The 22,595-nt window shown below is 43.0% G+C and overlaps 1 protein-coding gene and 1 long non-coding RNA gene across 3 annotated transcripts in view; one reads left to right on the plus strand and one right to left on the minus strand.

Annotated features, from left to right (window-relative positions):
- LOC126980751 (zinc finger protein 431-like) overlaps positions 1–22,595 on the plus strand; it is a 145,224-nt gene that overhangs the window by 37,477 nt on the left and 85,152 nt on the right. The gene's annotated exons all lie outside the window — the stretch shown is intronic.
- On the minus strand, positions 1,435–19,805 carry LOC126980754 (uncharacterized). The gene is made up of 3 exons (XR_007733503.1): positions 19,734–19,805; positions 10,459–10,537; positions 1,435–1,729 (listed from the first exon to the last, which is right to left on the minus strand). It is a non-coding gene; the product is annotated as an uncharacterized LOC126980754 (long non-coding RNA).

The raw sequence follows: 22,595 nt of genomic DNA on the forward strand, positions 1-22,595 counted from the left end.
TGCGGGAAGAGGTGGTGGAGGCGTACAGTGCCCAACAAATGATGGAAAGGCAAAGGAATGTAGATATGGAGACGGGACTATTAGAGCTTAGCCCGGGCCCGGTAGACTACAAACATGTGAATACAAATAGGTAAATACACACACACACACACACACACACACACACACACACACACACACACACACACACACAAAATGCCTTAATTGCCCATCTGGGTTATATTTTCTGTCCTTCATGCTAGTCAATGCTGCCCTGCACTGCCTACTCTCTCCCACATACAGCAGCACAACACAACACCTCAGAGGTGAATCTTCACATGTCTGGTAATCTCACCTCTGGTCATGAAACGCTTTCCACAACCATCACATTTGAACCCTTTGTGACCAGTGTGTCTTATGCTATGTCTCTTCAGGTATGACTTTAAACAGAATTTTTTCCCACAGACTTCACATTCATGATTTCTCTCACCAGTGTGTGTAAGGATGTGTGTGTTCAGGTAACTCTTCCGATTAAATCTTTTCCCACAAACTTCACATTCATGATTTTTCTCACCAGTGTGTGTAAGGATGTGTCTGTTGAGGGTACTCTTCTGATTAAATCTTTTCCCACAAACTTCACATTCATGATTTTTCTCACCAGTGTGTGTAAGGATGTGTCTGTTGAGGGTACTCTTCTGATTAAATCTTTTCCCACAAACTTCACATTCATGATTTCTCTCACTAGTGTGTGTAAGGATGTGTGTGTTGAGGTAACTCTTCTGATTAAATCTTTTCCCACAAACTTCACATTCATGATTTCTCTCACCAGTGTGTGTAAGGATGTGTGTGTTGAGGTGACTCTTCTGATTAAATCTTTTCCCACAAACTTCACATTCATGATTTCTCTCACCAGTGTGTGTAAGGATGTGTGTGTTGAGGTAATTCTTCCGATTAAATTTTTTCCCACAAACTTCACATTCATGATTTCTCTCACCAGTGTGTGTAAGGATGTGTCTGTTGAGGTGACTCTTCTGATTAAATCTTTTCCCACAAACTTCACATTCATAATTTATATCACCAGTGTGTATAAGGATGTGTCTGTTGAGGTACTCTTCAGATTAAATCTTTTCCCACAAACTTCACATTCATAATTTCTTTCACCAGTGTGTGTAAGGATGTGTGTGTTGAGGTACTCTTCTGATTAAATCTTTTCCCACAAACTTCACATTCATGATTTCTTTCACCAGTGTGTGTAAGGATGTGTCTGTTGAGGTTACTCTTCTGATTTAATCTTTTCCCACAAACTTCACATTCATAATTTTTTCAGCAGTGTGTGAAAGGCTATGTGTCTTGAGTTCACCCTTCTTGCTGAAACTTTCCCCTAAACTGCACAATCATGATTTCTTTCAGCAGAAGGAGTGAGTGTCTTAGTCAAAGTCACCCTTCCCAGGAGGCTTTTCTCACACTCCTGGCTCTCATGGTTTCCTGAACCAGTGTGTGCAAGGCTGTGTCTGATGAACTTCCTCTCCCCTATCAAATTGTCCTACAGTCCTGACACTCAACCTTTCCCTTTCCTTTATGGCTGGAGAAGGCAGCAGCACGGTGGTGGTGGTCCTTCTCATCAGGCCTTGGTCCTCACACCAGTGACAATCTGCTCCGCTGCTCCTGGCCACTCAGGCTGCAGGCCAGCCTTGAGGGCGAGGGGGCAGCAAGTCTTCCTCAACGCTACACTCATGGCCAGTAGTCCTTCCTGGTGTGTGGGAGATGTGTTAGGTCACATGTTCTATCAAGGTACAGGCAAGCCCCCTTAACAAACAATTATACTGCTGAGAAGCTGTTCACTAGGCAAAGTTTTGTTGTGCCAACTCATTATAACGTAGGTTAATTGGAGTGTGCTTACAGAACCCCAACTTTTCCCCTTTCACTCATACTGACCACTTATTTGCACAGTAAGAAGCCGTAGCTACTTGTGCACTCCCTGACTCCTCAGCGACACACCTGCACACCACGGTACTGGACTGAACACTGGTGGCTGGGTTGACGTGCATGATCACTGTGTGTGTGAATCACCTCATATGTGACCGTCATCACCTGTAGTACTGCAGGACACTGGCCTTTACCGACACCCTCCACCACTCACTGTTAGGTGTTAATGTACTCAAATTTAAGTGGGATTCATTAACCTGTACAGCCACGGCTCTGAGCCGTTGCTTGCATGTGTAATGCTCAGCCCGGCGACAGCTCTCAGCCATTGCCATTTCTTGACCCTGTAGTTTCTTACATGATGCCACACGGCTGTAATATTCACACACCTTATGACTCATGATGCGGAGCAAGTGTACACTGCTTGGCAATTTGCCTCCATGCTTTATTTTATTTATTATTTTATTTTTTAACAGCAAAGGAGACAGTTCAAGGGCAAAAAAAGGAAACAATAATGAAAAAAAAAGCCGCTACTCACTGCTCCTAAAAAGAGTCCAGAGGAGTGGTCATTCATAATTCTATGACCTATAAACTTAACATATTGCCCAAAAATAACATTCCAAAAAAAAAGTGAAACTTTAAAAAAATGCTACATTTCCCTAATGAAGGCACCAGCGCCAGGCAGTGTTGGCTGAGTGTGTTGAGTTGTGCCACACGTGGAGTTCACACGTCCCCCGAAATGTTCCTGCCTGGGAAGCCCTATTGCCTGTGTCATACTTGATATGTCATAATTACTATCGTATCCAGAATTCCAGCCAATTGGGAACAGTTCAGGAATTAACCCAGTAGCTGCGGGGATCATGTTTCTTAAAGGCCCCTCTAAGCGAGAAAAAGGAGAAAAAAATCATTACTCACGCAAACCATTTCATAATAGATATCAACGCATTTGTGATCAGTTTTTGCATCATCTATTTTTGGGGGTTTATATATCATGTGAAAAATTTGGCCCATCGCTGGTACACGGTAAAGCCACAAATTTGGCCCGTCGCTGCTACTGGGTTAAGCATGGGAAAAACACAAACGTACCTCACGCACCAAGGGCAGAATGCTAACTGAAATGTCACGGCCATACAGCAACGTATGTCTAACAGATTTCCTTCCGCGACTCAAATTAACCCCCCCCATTTTTTTTTTTTTTTACAACAAAGGAGGCAGCTCAAGGGCACAAAAAAACGATAATAAAAAAAAAGCCCGCCAATCGCTGCTCGTAAAAAATGAATCAGAAGAGGTGGCCGAAAGCAAGGTCAGATTCGGAAGGAGAGGTGTCCTGATGCCCTCCTCTTGAAAGAGTTCAAGTCGTAGGCAGGAGGAAATACAGATGAAGGAAGATTGCTGTAGAGTTTACCAGCATGACGGATGAAAGAGTGAAGATGCTGGTTAACTCTTGCATAAGGGGTTTGGACAGTATAGGGATGAGCATGAGTAGAAAGTCGTGTGCAGCGGGGCCGCGGGAGTGGGGGAGGCATGCAGTTAGCAAGCTCAGAAGAGCAGTCAGCGTGGAAATAAAGATAGAAGATAGAAATTGAGGCAACATCGCGGCAGAATTTAAGAGGTAGAAGACTATCATTAGGAGGAGGAGAGCTGATGAGACGAATAGCCTTAGCCTCCACTAAGTCCAGAAGAGCTGTGTGGGTCGAGCTCTCCCCACACATGAGATGCATACTCCATACGAGGTTGGACAAGACCCCTATATATGGATAGCAACTGCGCGGGGGAGAAGAGCTGGCGGAAACGATACAGAACGCCCAACCTCGAGGAAGCTGATTTAGCGAGAGAGGAGATATGAAGTTTCCAGTTGAGATTTTGAGTTAAAGATAGACCGAGGATGTTTAGTGTTGAAGGTGACAGCTGAGTGTTGTCGAAGAATAGGGGATAGGTGTTTGGAAGATTGTGTCGAGTTGATAGGTGGAGAAATTGAGTTTTTGAGGCATTGAAGGACACAAGGTTCCTTCTGCCCCAATCGGAAATGATAGAAAGGTCTGAGGTTAGCGTTCTGCAGCCTCCAGTCTGGAGTCGTACTTCCTGTTGTGATGGTCTTCTACTGAAAGATGTTGAATAATGCAGAGTGGAGTCGTCATGCATTTAGTGGACAGGACAGTTTGTTATGGAAAGCAGATCATTGATGAATGACAGGAAGAGAGTGGGTGATAGGACAGAGCCCTGTGGAACACCACTGTTGATAGGTTTAGGGGAAGAGCAGTGACCGTCTACCACCGCAGAGACAGAACGGCCGGAAAGGAGACTGGAGATTAAGGAACAGAGAGAGGGATAGAATCCGAAAGAGGGCAGTTTAGAAAGCAAAGACTGGTGCCAGACTCTATCGAAAGCTTTCGATATGTCTAGCGCAACAGAGAAAGTTTCACCGAAACTGCTAAGAGAGGATGACCAAGAGTCAGTTAAGAGAGTAAGAAGATCGCCAGTAGAACGCCCCTTGTGGAATCCATACTGGCGATCAGATAGAAGATTAGTGTGAAAAGGTGCTGTTGAATCTTCGGTTAAGGATTGATTCAAAAGCTTTAGATTTTTATTTATTTATTTTTTTTTTTTTACGTTGTTGCCTATTGTACCGGTAAGCATCTTCCCGGTGGGGCCTGATGGTCGGCCCAAGGCTTCTTCCAGGTGGGGTCCGTTCTGGCGCAGGCGAGTGTTTATAGTGGCGCCATCTTGCATTGGCTCATGCTGCCCCCCGGAACTCGTTCTTGATTCGCTTGGACGGCTTCCTCTAGAGTCCGGGTTGATGGGTGGTCTTCAGGACAGCATGTGGGTAGTTTTAAGCCACTCGGCGGTGACTGAAAAATCCGAGTGGTAGCGTGGGGATTCGAACCCGCGTTGTCCATCACACGGCGAATGTTGGTCCAATCGCTACCAGTTCGGCCACCGCCTACCCTACATGAAAGTAAAGCTATTGGTAGTTTGAGGATTGGAGCCGTCACCTTTTTTGGTACAGGCTGTACAAAGGCATACTTCCAGCAGGAAGGAAAGATAGATGTTGATAGGCAGAGACGAAAGAGTTTGACCAGGCAGGGTGTCAGCACAGAAGCACAGTGTTTAAGGACAATAGGAGGCACTCCATCAGGTCCATAAGCCTTCTGAGAGTTGAGGCCAGAGAGGGCATAGAAAACATCATTAGGAAGAATCTTAATAACAGGCATAAGGGAGTCAGAGGGGGGATGAGTAGGAGGAATATGCCCAGAATCATCCAAGATCGAGTTCTTACAGAAAGTTTGAGCGAAGAGTTTAGCCTTAGAGACAGATGAGACGGCAGTGCTGCCGTCGGGGATTCCGGACAACAATAGTATTTTAGGGTCAAATATCTTTTACCACGAGTTCTACAAACTAGATTCTGTTCGGTACTTGCCAGATTAAATATTAGTCTTCGTGGAAACTATTGGAAAAATGGTTCTAGCTATATATGCGGCAGGAGAGTATGAAAGATGCAAGAACGGTGTAAGCTTTGTCGCGAGTATTTAGCTTGTAATAACTGAATGGTAGGGTGTTTCTCACCAATGCACCAATTTACACGTATTTTTCACTTATACGCGATATTTTATGGGGTGGCCACCAGATGTCTCACGCACCTAGACTCACACGGTGCCGCGGCCACACACCTGAGCTCAGTTCTTCCCGCGCGCCATTTGAACAACAATACAGTACCCACGCTACTCAACAACAACAACAATACCCTCGCTGCTGTGCTACCACGAGGGGAAGGGCAGCCAGAGGAGGAACCACGAGAGGGAGAGGAGTCAGAGTGATACAGTAGGCAATAAAGGTACGAACCTACCTCTTGTTTGATTTACATTGTTTTTGATTTACGCCACCTCTTCAAGGACACAATACTCGCGTAAATCGAGAGTTACCTGTCATAACCATAAGCAGCCAACACTTGACACACCCATCGTCACACAACGAGAGGAACAAACTTGGTGGAGGAACTGTTTTTGTGTCTCAAGCGAGGGTAGTGGGCCTAACCCGGTAGCAGCGGGGATCATGTTTCTTAATGGTCCCTCCAAGCGAGAAAAATGAGAAAAATCACCCTCACACAAACCATTTCATAATATATATCAAAGCATTTGTGATCAGATTATGTATCATCAATTTTGGGGTTTATATCATGGCACAAATTTGCCCGTCGCTGCTACACGGTAAAGCCACAAATTTGGCCTGTCGCTACCGCTAAACATTAACTTATTTTAATTTCTTTGTATATTTATATATGACCCATGAAACATTCTGGAGTGAAATCAAAGTATGTGCTTATCATTGCATTCATTCATACACACTTGGGTTATATTTCTGTGGTTTCTGATTTACATAATTGAGTAAAATTCTAGCGTAAAAAACGCTCACAAAATCTGACACTTGTAAAACTGAAAGTAATAATGTATGTCATGCCTCCAGGAAGGCCAAGGAAGACGTGGAGAAAGGTGGTGGAGGAAGATATGAGGAGGCTGAACATCACGGAAGAAATGGCTATGGACCGGCAACAGTGGAGGAGGCTCATGTCCCGTCCAACCCCACCATAGGGAATAAATGGACGTTAAACAATGATGATGATGATGATGCCTCCATGAAATATACGTAAATACACAAATATGAAAGCTCAAAAAAGTCAGCAAAGTAACATCACCTGCGTTACATTATAAAAATATGCTATTCAATGAATCTTGTAGCAGCAACATGGCTCAGGCCACTGCCAGGTACAAAACCAGCATGTGGCTTTGTGCGGGAAAAGTTCGGAAGTTTGGTTTAGTCGGTGCAACATCTGTGGTCACATGCCGGAGAGAGACAGAAGGAGAAGGAATTATAGGAGAAGGGAAAAGACCCCAGGAGACAGGACACAACCCCCGATTAATATCTGGTACCCATTCACTGCTGGGTTGACAGGGGCGTAGGGTATCAGAAAAGCCACCCAAATTTTTCCACTCCGCCCAGGAATTGAACCCAGGCTCTCTTGGTTGTGAGTCGAGTGTGCTAACCACTGCACCATGAAGCCCCCCCTAAGCACACCCAAACCACTTACAATGACTAGGGAAAAGCACCCACACCCTGAATGAAGAATGTCATGCAAAGCAGGCCCTCAACCCGGAAGCAATGGGGTCCATGTTTCTTAATGGTCTCTCCAGGCGAGAAAAAAGAGAAAAAATCACCCCTCACACAAACCATTCCATAATATATATCAAAGCATTTGTGATCAGATTATTTATCATCTATTTTGGAGGGTTTATATCATGGCACAAATTTGGCCCGTCACTGCTACACGGTAAAGCCACAAATTTGGCCCGTCACTGCTACACGGTAAAGCCACAAATTTGGCCCGTCGCTGCTACACGGTTGATTACTGGTGCAGGTATACACAGGCAGTGTTGGTTTGGTGGCGGCTTCAAGCGCTTGGCCACAGTTGTCGTACAAAATATGAATGTATTTTCATATTATGATACTGTTGTTTATTCAATGATTTGTCCAAGAAAAAGTGTTATGCCCCGGGAGTTTATTTTCTCTTTTTTATATTTTCCCACACGTCCTCTGTGTGTATCGAAACACACGAGAAATTAATCAGGATAAGGAGAGGGTATTCACCGGCTGCCAGGGATTGAACCCTTGACCAGCGTGATGGGAGAGGCCCGTTCATCAGGCATAGTCGCCGCACTACAAAAGAAGACTATTATTCTTTACAAACACACTAATCACAGTGCCTCCTACTGGCCAAAAAACATACTGAATCCACGTCTTGTGTGGAGATGTAGGGTGCACATATTGAAGCTGATGCCGAGGAAAGCAATTCACAGAAGAGGGAGGGAGAGGGAAATAGAGAGCAGAATATGAGGGCATGAGGAAAAGGAAATACACCGGGTATTCGATATATGCGAGTTCGAAATATGCGACTAACCTAAATGTGCCAAGTATTCGTTTTATGCAAGAAAAATTTGCTACTATGCGAGTAGTGGCGCTGGTGTGACTGGTTGGTGAGGTATGGTGGCCGAGTCACCCTAGAGGGCGGCGGGTGCAAATGTTTTCCCGCACTTTCCTCGCCTATAATTAACCTTTTCCTCCCTCTGATCCTAAAGTTAATCCTCAGGCAGCTAATTATCAGCTTAAATCGTAGACTTTGGGTGTGTCTCCCCGGAAGCAATCTTTAGTGCTTTATTATTGTGAAACGGTGCTGGAATAAATAGTTAGAGGGTTCAAAAACGTGTCGTGGAACATAACCCCCTATAATTAATGGGATGATAGGTTCAATATATGCGAATTCACATTATGCGAGCTTTTTGCAGAACGTATCCCTCGCATATAACGAATACCTGGTGTATTACGAGTGAAATGAAGGAAGGACAGCAGGCGGGCAGTGAATGATGGAGAGGGAAGTGAGAGAGGCGCTACAAGAGGAAATGTAAGGCAGGTTCTTAGAAGATTGGAAAGCAGAACACAAGGAGGAGGAGGAAGAAGAGAATGGCAGGTTCTTAGAAGATTGGAAAGCAGAACACAAGGAGGAGGAGGAAGAAGAGAATGGCATGTTCTTAGAAGACTGGAAAGCAGAACACAAGGAGGAGGAGGAAGAAGAGAATGGCATGTTCTTAGAAGACTGGAAAGCAGAACACAAGGAGGAGGAGGAAGAAGAAGAGAATGGCAGGTTCTTAGAAGACTGGAAAGCAGAACAAAAGGAGGAGGAGGAGGAGGAAGAAGAGAATGGCAGGTTCTTAGAAGACTGGAAAGCAGAACAAAAGGAGGAGGAGGAGGAAGAAGAGAATGGCAGGCTCTTAGAAGACTGGAAAGCAGAACACAAGGAGGAGGAGGAAGAAGAGAATGGCAGGTTCTTAGAAGATTGGAAAGCAGAACACAAGGAGGAGGAGGAAGAGGAAGAAGAGAATGGCAGGTTCTTAGAAGATTGGAAAGCAGAACACAAGGAGGAGGAGGAAGAGGAAGAAGAGAATGGCAGGTTCTTAGAAGATTGGAAAGCAGAACACAAGGAGGAGGAAGAGGAAGAAGAGAATGGCAGGTTCTTAGAAGACTGGAAAGCAGAACACAAGGAGGAGGAGGAAGAAGAGAATGGCAGGTTCTTAGAAGACTGGACAGCAGAACAAAAGGAGGAGGAGGAAGAAGAGAATGGCAGGTTCTTAGAAGATTGGAAAGCAGAACACAAGGAGGAGGAGGAAGAAGAAGAGAATGGCAGGTTCTTAGAAGACTGGAAAGCAGAACAAAAGGAGGAGGAGGAAGAAGAGAATGGCAGGCTCTTAGAAGACTGGAAAGCAGAACACAAGGAGGAGGAGGAGGAAGAAGAGAATGGCAGGTTCTTAGAAGACTGGAAAGCAGAACACAAGGAGGAGGAGGAGGAAGAAGAGAATGGCAGGTTCTTAGAAGACTGGAAAGCAGAACACAAGGAGGAGGGAGAAGAAGAGGAGGAGGAAGACAGAGACAGAAAAGGACAACAACGACACATAAGAAATAAAGGTGGAAGAATACTAAATTAAACCCAGTAGCAGCGGGGATCATGTTTCTTAGTGGTCCCTCTAAGCGAGAAAAATGAGGAAAAATCATCACGCACACAAACCATTTCATAATATATATCAAAGCATTTGTGATCAGATTATGTATCATCTATTTTGTGGGTCTTTATCATGGCACAAATTTGGCCCGTCGCTGCTACGGGGTTAAAATACATAATCTAATATTTGTTGATCTCCAGTGACTAGTTTTGTTTTTACCACATAACAAAGTTTTTCTTATGATTTCTGAGGGAAACAGACGGCACACATTGAAAACAAATCAAAATCTTTTAAAAACAAATCAAAATCTATCAGGAAAAGTTGGAAAGTTTCGTTTAGTCGGTGCAACATATGTGGTCATATGCTGGAGAGACAGAAGGAGAATGAATTATAGAAGGGAACAGACCCCAGGAGACGGGACACAACCCCCGATTAATACCTGGTACCCATTCACTGCTGGGTGAACAGAGGCGTAGGGTATTGGAACAGCCGCCCAAATTTTTCCACTCCGCCCGGGAATCAAACTTGGGCCCTCTCGGTTGTGAGCCGAGTGTGCTTACCACTGCACCACGAAGCCCCCGTCTATCAGGAAAAAAGGGCTTCATCCACTTACATGATGCAACACAGAAACGTATAAATAAATGTAGTAGACAAGGCATATGTGGAGTGAGCCAACCCGGCCCATGCACTTCAAGTCTAGTTAACCTGTTGACTGCGATTTCCTACAAGAAGACATCACCAAGCAACAGGAATGGATCAAAAAGTGGCTGCTATAATTCAATGAAGAAAAATGTAAAGTCATGCACCTTAGGAGGGTATATCCAGCATACCAATGCCACATGGGAAACACTCCATTATCCACCACAGAGGCAGAGAAAGACAAGAGAATATATGTTACCAGGCTATCAGTGAAGGCCAAATTAGTTCCAATCGCAGCAGACAGGTTAAGAAATCTGTGAATAGTCAGCTATTGCTGCACAATAGAGTATATAAGAACTACTTCTCAACTCACCCAGTGATGAGACGAGAGCGCCAGGCGGCTTGAACACGAAAGAGGCAATGTTGGACCCTCAACCCATCCCACACGCCGGCTATCCTGAAACAAATTCAAATCTTTCAACACTGGAGACAACACTACAGTGAAACCAAACTGTCAAGTCTGTCTGGGTGTAGGCTCCATAGTCCTTTCCTCCCTCTGCCACACACTCCAACACCTATCTCTTTCCTCTCATATGTAAGGTAAAGGTAACATATGAGAGGAAGAGATAGGTGGTGGACTGTGTAACAGAGCAGAGGGGAGAAATGGACCGAGAACCTCCGCCAAACGGACTCGACAATTTGGTTTACAATAGGAAGTAATGAAGTCTTATAATCTTCACAAACACTAAGCACAATCTGAAGGCATAAACATCAAGAAACAGGATAATATATCTTAGATATAAGAAATGATAATCATATATGAGAAAATCAAAGATCATTTTTTTGCCCTGACATGCGTAGTTCGTATTTTCATTGCAATAAAAAAATATATACATATCTATGTACCTAATAACAGATATCTTTTTATTAACCCGGTAGCAGTGGGGATCATGTTTCTTAATGGTCCTCCAAGTGAGAAAATGAGAAAAAATCATCACTCACACAAACCATTTCATAATATATATAATAACATTTTTGATCACATTATGTATCATCTATTTTGGGGGGGTTATTTCATGGCACAAATTTGGCCTGTCACTGCTACACGGTAAAGCCACAAATTTGGCCCATCGCTGCTGCACAGAAAAGCCAATTTGCCTTGTTGCTGCACAGAAAACCCACAAATTTGGCCCGTCTGCTGCTGCAGAAAACCAAATTTGGCCCGTCGCTGCTGAAAAACCCACAAATTTGGCCCATCGCTGCACAGAAAAGCCACAAATTTGGCCCTTGGCTGCTGCACATAAAACCACAAATTTGGCCCATCGCTGCTGCACAGAAAAGCCACAAATTTGGCCCATTGCTGCTGCACAGAAAACCCAAAAATTTGGCCCGTCGCTGCTACCGGGCTAAACAGTAACTTATCTTAATTTCTTTGTTTATTTATATATGACCTATTAAACCATAGACAGACCCTTTTCAGGGCTTTCACGAGTTGTGGCTGTTGTACGGTGGACCCTAAAAAGGGCTGGCCATAAAACCCATAATTCCAGCTAATTGTAGGCGGTGGTGGCATAGCGCAACCCACCATGAATGCCCTGGTTAATTGTGGTGGGTAAGTGATATTGAGGTGGCCTTTTTTTGTCATAGGTGGTGCTGTAAGGTTATGGCATACTGAATTAGCTATCCATACAGTAATCACTTGTCATATTCTCTATATAAGACAACAAGCAACTCTCGGCTTGATGCCACGCGTCATAAGACTATTTATTTTGTAACAAACACCACCCAAAAAGAATGGAGTTTGATTATAAGTAAATATTTTTAACGTATTTATAGTTAAGAGATGAGTACTCTGATGTACGTTCCATGCTGTTTTCTTAGTCTCAAAATGCAGTGTAATTTTGTCCTTTCTCGGCCACTTCTCGGCTTTCCCATAGCCGAAGCCCACGGGTTAATGGTCCCTCAAAGCGAGAAAAATGAGAAAAAAATCACCCCTCACACAAACCATTTTATAATATACATCAAAGCATTTGTGATCAGATTATGTATCACCTATTTTGGGGGGTTTATATCATGGCACAAATTTGGCCTCTCGCTGCTACATGGTAAAGCCACAAATTTGGCCCGTCGCTGCTACCGGGTTAAAAGATTATTTAAGGTCGACCACCTACAACCCCCATACTAAGGGCTGCTTTCACAGTCATTTTGTTTGTTTTGATCGTTACCAATGGCTGTTATCACCACTATAGTATTTCCACATAAAACTGGCGGTGGGGTAGTGGCGGCTGTGGTTAGCCTAGCCCACCTTGCCACACTCTCAAAACCTCTCCCTTCCTCTGCAGCCGCCACTACCCCATAGGCAAGTTTCACGTGGAAAATTAAAGCGTCGATAGCCATCATTGGTAGCGATCATAACAAACAAAAAAGTGACTGTGAAAGCGGCCCTAAGACCCACACACAACCTGGACCTTCCAACCCTGACCAACAGAGTTGCCATGCAATCCATGTTTTCTCTCTCTCTCTCTCTCTCTCTCTCTCTCTCTCTCTCTCTCTCTCTCTCTGTCAGTCAATCTGAATAAAAAGATGCAATAAATGTCATGTTAATTGGAGAGAGAGAGATAGAGAGAGAGAGAGAGAGAGAGAGAGAGAGAGAGAGAGAGAGAGAGAGAGAATTATTTCTCATAAGAAAAAAAGCTACTGCAAAATAATAGCTTAGTTTTCTTATATGCATAATCATAGACTTCACAACTAGTTGACGGGAAATCTCTTCAGTCTTGGCGCTGGCTTCAAGGTAAGGGGTGTTATGGCGACTTTCACTGCGACAACTCAAACACACTCATGCTTCTACTCCTCAATTTAAGTGGAAACAGGACGAAATCTTCAAGTTTTAGTGCATACAAGCAGGCAGGAGTGTCTCTAGAGTGATTTGGTCGAGGATTCAAGGTAACTTATATAAAATAGCACCATGCAGCACTTTGAAAACGTTGTGTAAAAATGGCAAATTTGCGTAACTTTAGGTTGAAATCTTTACGAAATGAATGATAACTGTAGGATAGTAAAGTCCACAGTTTTACGTATTAGGAAACAAGAAATGTACATTTAGTTAGTGCCTACATGGCAACTCAGCTCAGTTCGTCGCCTAACTCGCCTTAGGCACGCAGTCAGCTGGGCACTTCCCTCTGTAAAGGATTATCGCTGTCCTGCCTCTGTTTACTCTCCAAGTAAAGGACCTACAGTTATTCATCGTCTCTGTACCCTTCCCCACAACTGCAAGGATCCAGAGGACGATACAAGAAGACACAGAAGGCAGTGGATCGAGTGGAAGTGACGGAGGAGACACAAGATATGAGAGGACGCCGCGACCCGTGGAGTAAACTGTGGAGGAGCCGCATTTCACGCCATCAGTGCAGTGACTCAGTGTTGTGTGCAGTGCAGTGGTGTGTTCAGTGCAGTGTGGTAGTGAGGGGCTGTTCACCGCCCTACGGGTCGAGTATGTGTGCATGGGGAAGGCCAACTCTGACCCGACTGAGCACTCTTTCGGCAGCGCCGCACCATGTGCGGCGCCAACTACTGGACGGCGTGCAGAACTTCATGGTGAGCAACAGGTTGGCCCAGCGCCTGCATTTGCTGAAGCTCGTCGGGTTCTTCCCGGGACGTGCAGGCCGACCTGGACCGGGCCAAGGCAGAGGAGAAGGAGGACGACGAGGTGATCTTGGCCCAGCTTGCCAGGGAGCTGGCGACGACCAGCCGGACCCGCCGACGGAGTTGAGTTGCTCGCCATCGGCAACTCGCGGCTACCTGGCCAGGAAGGTCCAGGCCAACTCCTCTGGGTTGAAAGTGCTGCAAGCAGGAGCTTGCCCAGCAGGAGGAGATGAAGATTACCGTGGAGCTCGAGAGGGCGACCCGCCCTCTGTGATGTTCGACGCTCTGGTCGAGCTGGTCGACAGGGGAGAGCTGGAGACGGCCGGGCGGTCCTGAAGCGGCCATCTCCCAATGGCCCACATGGCGTCCTTCGGATGTCGCTGTGGGACTCCCTGATGCAGGGAGGACAAGAAGGAGCGCAGGTTGAGGTTCCTCTCCCTTGCCATGCCAGGGGACGGGTTCAGGCACCTCCTGGAGTTCCTGGCGGCCTCAGACCCGACCTTGCAGGGGTACAGGTGCCAGGAGGGCACAACCTGGCCAACACCATCTTGCCGCACATCAGCAGGTCCCTCTTCAACTGTTTCGGTGCTAATTTCCAAGGACGTGACCTCAGAAGCGAGGAAGAACAAGGCTTGAAGCAGCCGACCGGCAGGAAGAGGAGCAGTATCGCAGGAGGGCAGGAAGGAGACGGCGAGGAACAGGGACGTGTACAAGTCCAGGAAACTGACCGGGGCCCACAAGTCATAGACAAAAGGCTAAAGTGATTGTTCAGGACGAGGGCCAGATAGCCGCAAGACGCAAGGCGGCAATAGTGACATCGAATTCAACCAAAATAAGTTGTGATTGTATATAGAAAATGAATATTTTGCTTTGTTGAGTAAAATTAAGATGTTTCTGCATGCTTTCCTCAAGTATTAAGTTTCTAATGTAAAAATTAAGTGATTTATTAGATGTTAAAACTTACGTAAAAATTGCACTAAATAAAAAAAAATAAGTAGCTATTTCGGCAAAAACTTATAAGATATGCTAAATATTGCTATTGATTCTGAAAATATAAGTGATTATCTCTGCATTTGGTGATGTTTAGCATCTAGCGTAAAATCTGAGGATTTTATAGCCTTTTAAGTTTTGTTATACTTATATAAAAACAATTAATCGGGATTTTATTAGGGAACTTTTGACTTTGATTTTTTGATACCGCTGCTCATGGAGACTCATATATGCCTAAGGGAGGTGCCTGTTTTAGTTTCAGGTCCCTAGCTGCTTTGGTTTTGAAAATATTTAAATTTTAAATTTTTGAAAATCGGCCCCCTGCGAATCGGCCCCGCGCCCCGTTTCCCGTCAAGAGATTGTGAAGTCTATGGCATAATAATAAGTTATTATTCATATATGCAAAATACGTAATAGCCTAGGATTCCTAAATGGTAAATAATAGTATAGTATTCCTAAATGCAAAATAATAGCCTAGATTCCTAAATGCAAAATAATAGTTTAGTATTCCTAAATGCAAAATAATAGCCTAGATTCCTAAATGCAAAATAATAGCTTAGTATTCCTAGCCTAATTTCCTCAATGTAAAATAATAGCTTAGTATTCCTAAATGCAAAATAATAGTTTAGTATTCCTAAATGCATAATAGCCTACTAGTTTCCTAAATGCAAAATAATAGCCTTGTCTCCTAAATGCAAAATAATAGTTTAGTATTCCTAAATGCAAAATAATAGCCTAGATTTCTAAATGCAAAATAATAGCCTAGATTCCAAAATGCAAAATAATAGTTTAGTATTCCTAAATGCAAAATAATAGCCTAGATTCCTAAATGCAAAATAATAGCTTAGTATTCCTAAATGCAAAATAATAGTATAGTATTCCTAAATGCAAAATAATAGCCTAGATTCCTAAATGCAAAATAATAGTTTAGTATTCCTAAATGCAAAATAATAGCCTAGATTCCTAAATGCAAAATAATAGCTTAGTATTCCTAGCCTAATTTCCTCAATGTAAAATAATAGCTTAGTATTCCTAAATGCAAAATAATAGTTTAGTATTCCTAAATGCATAATAGCCTTCTAGTTTCCTAAATGCAAAATAATAGCCTTGTCTCCTAAATGCAAAATAATAGCTTTGTATTCGTCAATGCAAAATGATTGCTTGGTATTCCTAAATGCAAAATAATAGCCTTGTATTCATGAATTCAAATTAATAGCATATTATTCCTAAATGCTAAAGAATAGCCTAGTGTTCATGAATGCAAAAATAATAGCCTTGTTTAACTAAATGCAAAATTATAAGCTGGTGTATACAGTAAAATTATAATGTATTGTCTTGACTACTTCATTGCCTTATTAGCAAGTTATTACAGCTTGTAAAACTCTTCCCACTTATAGTTTATTACAGAAGTTGTAGATACGGTATAACATGCAGAAAACCTTACAACATACAAATAAAATCCAATATTCCTCAAAACAACTCACCTCATTCCAAGGACATCACAACCCCCGGGTTAAGAACCGCTGAATTAGAAGCAAGAAACAATGAAGCAATATCAGCGACAGCAAGGGAGTGTAGCGCGGGGTACTACTTACTTGAAGCACTGGGTGTTCGCTACTAACTGACTATGCACGAGTGTTGCCCGCCTATCCAGCGAGCTGCTGCGGCAAACCTTATAACTATGACGCATTTTTTTCCTATTAAGCTCAAAGAAAGGCTCTAGGACAGCAAATTATTAGTTTTTTTTTTTTTACAGCAGAGGAGTCAGTTCAAGGGCATACAAAAAAAGGTAACAAATGTAAAAAAAAAAAAAGCCTGATACTCATAACCACTTGAACCAGATCTTTAGAGAAAACCACCAGTTATCAAAACTTAATGGAGGAACAAAATCATTTACTGTATTGAAAAGTACTGATGTGTAGTAATCATGTATATTTGAAGTGGTCACAGCTCATTTTCTTATGTGCTTAGCTCATTATTATGTTTCTGAAATTTTTCACTTAATGAAAATGCCCAAAAATGAATACATAATAAATAAATAGAAAACTAATAAATTTATCCCCTTGGCTGCGGATTTCCTACAAGAAGACATCACCAAGCTACAGGAATGGATCAAAAAGTGGCTGCTACAATTCAATGAAAAAAAATGTAAAGTCCTGCACCTTGGGAGGGGATATCCAGCACACCGACACCACATGGGAAACACTCCACTATCCACCACAGAGGCAGAGAAAAACTTGGGACTATAATGTTACCAGGCTACCAGTGAAGGCGAAATCCGTGCCAATCGCAGCGGACGGGTTAAAGTTAGCACCAAATTGAGCTTAAGACTACCCACATGCTGTCCTGAAGACCATCCATCAACCCAAACTCTAGAAGAAACTATCCAAGTGAATCAAGAACGAGCTCCGGGGGGCAGCATGTGGCAACAAAACCTGGCGGCACAATAAAACACTTGCCTGCGCCATGACGGGAGGGGCCCGACTACCATCCAGCAGGCCCCTCAAGAAAGCCTATCGGTGATATGGGCCAGCACACACACACACACACACACACACACACACACACACAAAAAAAAAAAAAAAAGCATGTTAGGAACCAAAGGTACTCTACAGTATTCTGTAAACACAGCCTAACCACAATCACAGGTCCAGCACTGTTGGACTTAATAGGGAATATGTTGCTGGTTTACAGGTTTACCTTATCCTGCCCATAACCCGGTAGCAGCGACGGGCCAAATTTGTGGCCTTACCGTGAAGCAGCGACGGGCCAAATTTGTGCCCTGATATAAAACCCCCAAAATAGATGATACATAATCTGATCACAAATACTTTGCTATATATTATGAAATGGTTTGTGTGAGTGATGATTTTTTCTCCGTTTTCTTGCTTGGAGGGACCATTAAGAAACATCATCCTCGCTGCTACTGGGTTAACATATCATATAACACATATTCAATACATCGAGTAGCAGGCTTTTTTATTGTTTCCTTTTTTAGTGCCCTTGTGCTGTCTCCTTTGCTGTAAAAATAAAAAATAAAAAAATAAATAAAAAGACAAATCAACAAATAGGAAAGGAGAGAAAGAGAGAAGAAGAATGAAAAATAAAGGAAGAAAGAGGGAAGGAAATAAATAAAGAAAGCAAAACAAAGAGAAAGAAAACCAACCACTTCTACTACTATAACCGTTACTACTACTACAGACATGGCAAATTTCACCGGTAACTAGATAGCGCCGCATTATTGATCCCAGTTTTTCGCCCATAACTTAAAAAATCCTGCACAGAGAGGGCTAAATTTTGGATACTATATAGTTCATATGTATGTCTACCTACTGTCAAAACTTGAGGAAAATTGAACCAGAACTTTTTGAGATATGGGAATCCAAAAAAATTTGCGCCGAGTTTGTGCCCATTCACTAAGTCAAGATTGGGCTATTTGGGCAAGATAACATGGCATGGTTGAGCACAGGCTTGGTGGTGTCTCCCAACTTATCAAAATACTTGCATATTAATAATTTTTCGCTTACTTATTATTGTTCCCTTTTTTTTGGCCATAGCTCAAAAAATACTGCACACAGACAGCTAAATTTTTGGATACTATATAGTTTACATGTATGTCTACCTACTGTCAAAACTTAAAGAAGATTGAACCAGCCCTTTTTGAGATATGGGAGTCCAAACTTTTTTGCACTGAGTTCGTGCGCCGAGTTCGTTACTATTCACTAAGTCAAGATAGGGCTATTTGGGCAAGATAACGCGGCATGGCAGAGCACAGGCTTGGTGGTGTCTCCCAACTTAACAAAATAATTGCATATTAATAATTTTTTCACATTTATTATTGATCCCCATTTTTCGGCCATAACTCAAAAAATGCTGCACACAGAGGGCTAAATTTTGGATACTATATAGTTTATATGTATGTCTACCTACTGTCAAAACCTGAGGAAGATTGAACCAGTACTTTTTGAGATATGGTGTCCAAATTTTGTTGCACCGAGTTTGTTACTTTTCACTAAGTCAAGATAGGGCTATTTAGGCTTAAGATAACACAGCATGGCAGAGCACAGGCTTGGTGGTGTCTCCCAACTTATCAAAATAATTGCATATTAATAATTTTTTGCTTACTTATTATTGATCCCCGTTTTTTGGCCATAACTCAAAAAATGCTGCACATAGATGGCTAAATTTTGGATACTACATAGTTCACATGTATGTCTACCTACTGTCAAAACCTGAGGAAGATTGAACCAGTACTTTTTGAGATGTGGGAGTCCAAAAAATTTGCGCTGAGTTCGTGCCTATTCATAAGCCACCCAATATAAATGATACATAATCTGATCACAAATGCTTTGATATATATTTTGAAATGGTTTGTGTGAGGGGTGATTTTTTCTCATTTTTCTTGTTTGGGGGGACCATTAAGAAACATGATCCCCGCTGCTATCGGGTTAAACTAACATGCACACAGGGAAATAAGTAGCACCCACCCACACGGGGAAACACAAACTCCACCATTCCACACTTTAATTAAGCCCTAACCAAACTAGTGAGTGTTATCCATTGTTACCCCTGAGAAAAGGAAAGTTTTGTTTAGTCGGCGCAACATCTGTGGTCATATGCAGGAGAGACAGAAGGGGAAGGAATTATAGGAGAAGGGAACAGACCCCAGGAGACGGGACACAACATCTGTGGTCATATGCCGGAGAGACAGAAGGGGAAGGAATTATAGGAGAAGGGAACAGACCCCAGGAGACGGGACACAACATCTGTGGTCATATGCCGGAGAGACAGAAGGGGAAGGAATTATAGGAGAAGGGAACAGACCCCAGGAGACGGGACACAACCCCCGATTAATACCTGGTACCCATTCACTGCTGGGTGGACAGGGGCGTAGGGTATCGGAAAAGCCGCCCATATTTTTCCACTCTCTCGGTTGTGAGCTGAGTGTGCTAACCACTGCACCACGAAGCCCCCTTACCTATGAGGAAGACACACATAGCACCCTTTTGGCCTCACCTTCCTTCCTCTCCTCACACAAGTAATCCCACAGCGCCGCTTCAAAAAGTGTTCACGGCTGCATGTGTTAATAACTCTACCTCTTTGGCTCTCCCGTCACGTCCCAGGCAGCCGGGGAACACCCTCTCCTTGTCTTGATTAACTTCTCGTGGGTTTCGAAAGAATAGAGTAGTAGTAGTAGTAGTCGGTCGGGAGTTTTGCCTTTGTAACGGCACTCCCTGACGTATCTACTGTCTGGGTCTATTGTTTTCCTCTTTCTTTCATTCTTTTTTCTCTTATTGTCCAAAACTTGTGTACTGTTGTTTTCGTTTGTTCTGAGGCTTGGTTGTTGGTGTATACTAGAGATGTATCGGATATCCGCATCCGCATCCGCATCCGCGGAACATCCGCATATTTTTTCACATCCGCATCCGCATCCGCATCCGTAGTTGTGATAAACTGAACATCCGCCTCCGCCTCCGCATCCGCATTTGTGGTGAAATATACATCCGCATCCGCATCCGCATCCGCACTCTACAGAGGATGTGTGGATGCGGATGTGTTTTGTGTATTGCACAACCTGTAGATTATAGAGTAATATATAGACACGCAGTCACAGACTAGCAGAGTGGTAGAGTACTGCCTGGTGCTTACAGACTTAGAGTTCAGACAGAGCTTAGAAATGTGGAGTAAATTTATTGATGTGTGTCTAATGAATTAATTATCTAGTAAAACTAAAGCAAATAATATCACGGATTCATCTCCTTTCAAACTTACACAACGTAATGTGTCTAGAATTTAGGGGAAGGTCAGGAGGAGGGGGCGAATTTTACTTAGTGACTATGAAGTACAAATACATAGTAAATAAACTGCAAGCTGTGAATGGTGGAATGTTAGATACTTCGTAACGACAGATGAGTGAGTCACTGTGTGTGTGTGTGTGTGTGTGAGGAGGGTGAAGAGGGAGATAGAGAGGAGGCTTATCACCCTTGCTTCTCACCTTCACCCCGATGCCTTACTGCTGGAGAGAGAGAGAGAGAGAGAGAGAGAGAGAGAGAGAGAGAGAGAGAGAGAGAGAGAGAGAGAGACTGTAATGTGTGTGTCGTGTGGCTGAGTAATGTCGTACATTGCAGTCTTAGACCTTATTCCCACTTCACACGGTAGAATTCAGTGCTTCTTCCTTAAATACTTTTAATGCGAATGTTTCCATAATTATACAAATAATAATATTAAAAAAATATGAACCGGCAGCGCTGAGCTCTTCTTATCGCACGAGTTTTCCTGTTGTCGCCTGTTTCCCCTGATACAGTGAGTTGCCGATGAAAAGATTTTCACAGAGGAAGGGTAATATTAGCTATTGTTTTATTATTATTATCATTATTACTGTTATAGAGGGCTTTTCGATGTATTTCTTACTAGAATTTAATGCAATGAAGCATTAGAATAAAGTAATTTTCTTTTCACATTTGCTAAGCATCTCGAAAATTTATAATACTGATCCATAAGTTGTAAACTGGCATTCTGAGCATAAGTCCTACACAGTACACTGGCAGCTAGGTCATCAGTTTGGTAAGAGTTTGCCTTCGAAGGAAGAAGTACTGCTCCTTCCTTGCTTTGCTCCTCGCTGATAATACAGTTTGCCAGTGATGGTTTAAAAGGATATTATAATCAAGTTTACAAAGCCTTATTGTTCTGTGCTGACTGCTACAGCAGCTGAAAAATGGCGTCACATAGCAGTGAAGTGTGGAAATATTTTATGAGCAAGTCAAGTGACCTAGCACAGTGTCTGTTGTGCAAGAAAGATTATTCACGAAAGGGACGTGGAACTACATCTTTGAAAAACCACTTGAAATCACTGCATAAAGAACAGTTTGAAGAGTTAATGGCAAAAGAGACAAAGAAGTTGTAAGAAAAAATAAATATAGAAAAAACACCTTTGCAAAAAGCAAAGACAGATGCTAAGCAAAGGAATGTGAGTATTTTCAGAGTGCAAAATTATGGGATGCTTCTAATCCTAAGGCAAAGAAACTGGATAAATGCATTGCAGAAATGTTAGTCATGGATGATTTGCCTTTCAGTCATGTTGAGGACATAGGATTCATGAGACTGGTGACTGAAACTGCTCCACTATACAGTCTAAAGCAGCGAAATTTCTATTCATCAATGATATGTAGTGATATGTATGAGTCTGTTTTCAAGAAAATAAAAGAAATATATATATATATATATATATATATATCTACATATATATATATATATATATATATATATATATATTTTTTTTTACGTCGCGGCCTATAGCGCCGGTAGGCTTTTTCCCGGTGGGGCCTGATGGTCGGCCCAAGGCTTCTTCCCGGTGGGTCCTGATGGTCGGCCCAGCCCGTTCTGGCGCAGGCGAGTGTTTATAGTGGCGCCATCTTGCATTGGCTCATGCTGCCCTCCCGGAGCTCATCTTTAATCCGGTGGTCTTCTGGACAGCATGTGGGTAGTTTTAAGCCACTCGGCGGCGGCTGAAAAATCCCAGCTTGGTGGCACCGGGCGGGGATTGAACTCGCGTCCTCCTGAACGCGGTGCTGTTACTCTGTCGATTCAGCCACCGCCTCCCCATAAATTGATGAAGTGAAGCAAGACAACAAACTTTCCTTCACAACTGATGTGTGGTCAGATACCTCAGCAGGTGTCTCATTGCTGAGTTTAACTGCACATACCATAAATAAGGAATTTGAAAGAACAAACTTTGTGCTAGGTGCTGAACCACTGGAAGAACGACATACAGGAGAGTATATTTCCAAAATGTTTGATGATATGCTGATGAAGTGGGACATGTCTCGTACAAATGTGCACTGTGTTCTGCGTGATGCTGGAGCAAATATGAAAAAAGCT

Source organism: Eriocheir sinensis, chromosome 45 (genome assembly GCF_024679095.1).
Source record: "Eriocheir sinensis breed Jianghai 21 chromosome 45, ASM2467909v1, whole genome shotgun sequence".
In the NCBI taxonomy this organism is placed as follows: domain Eukaryota; kingdom Metazoa; phylum Arthropoda; class Malacostraca; order Decapoda; family Varunidae; genus Eriocheir; species Eriocheir sinensis.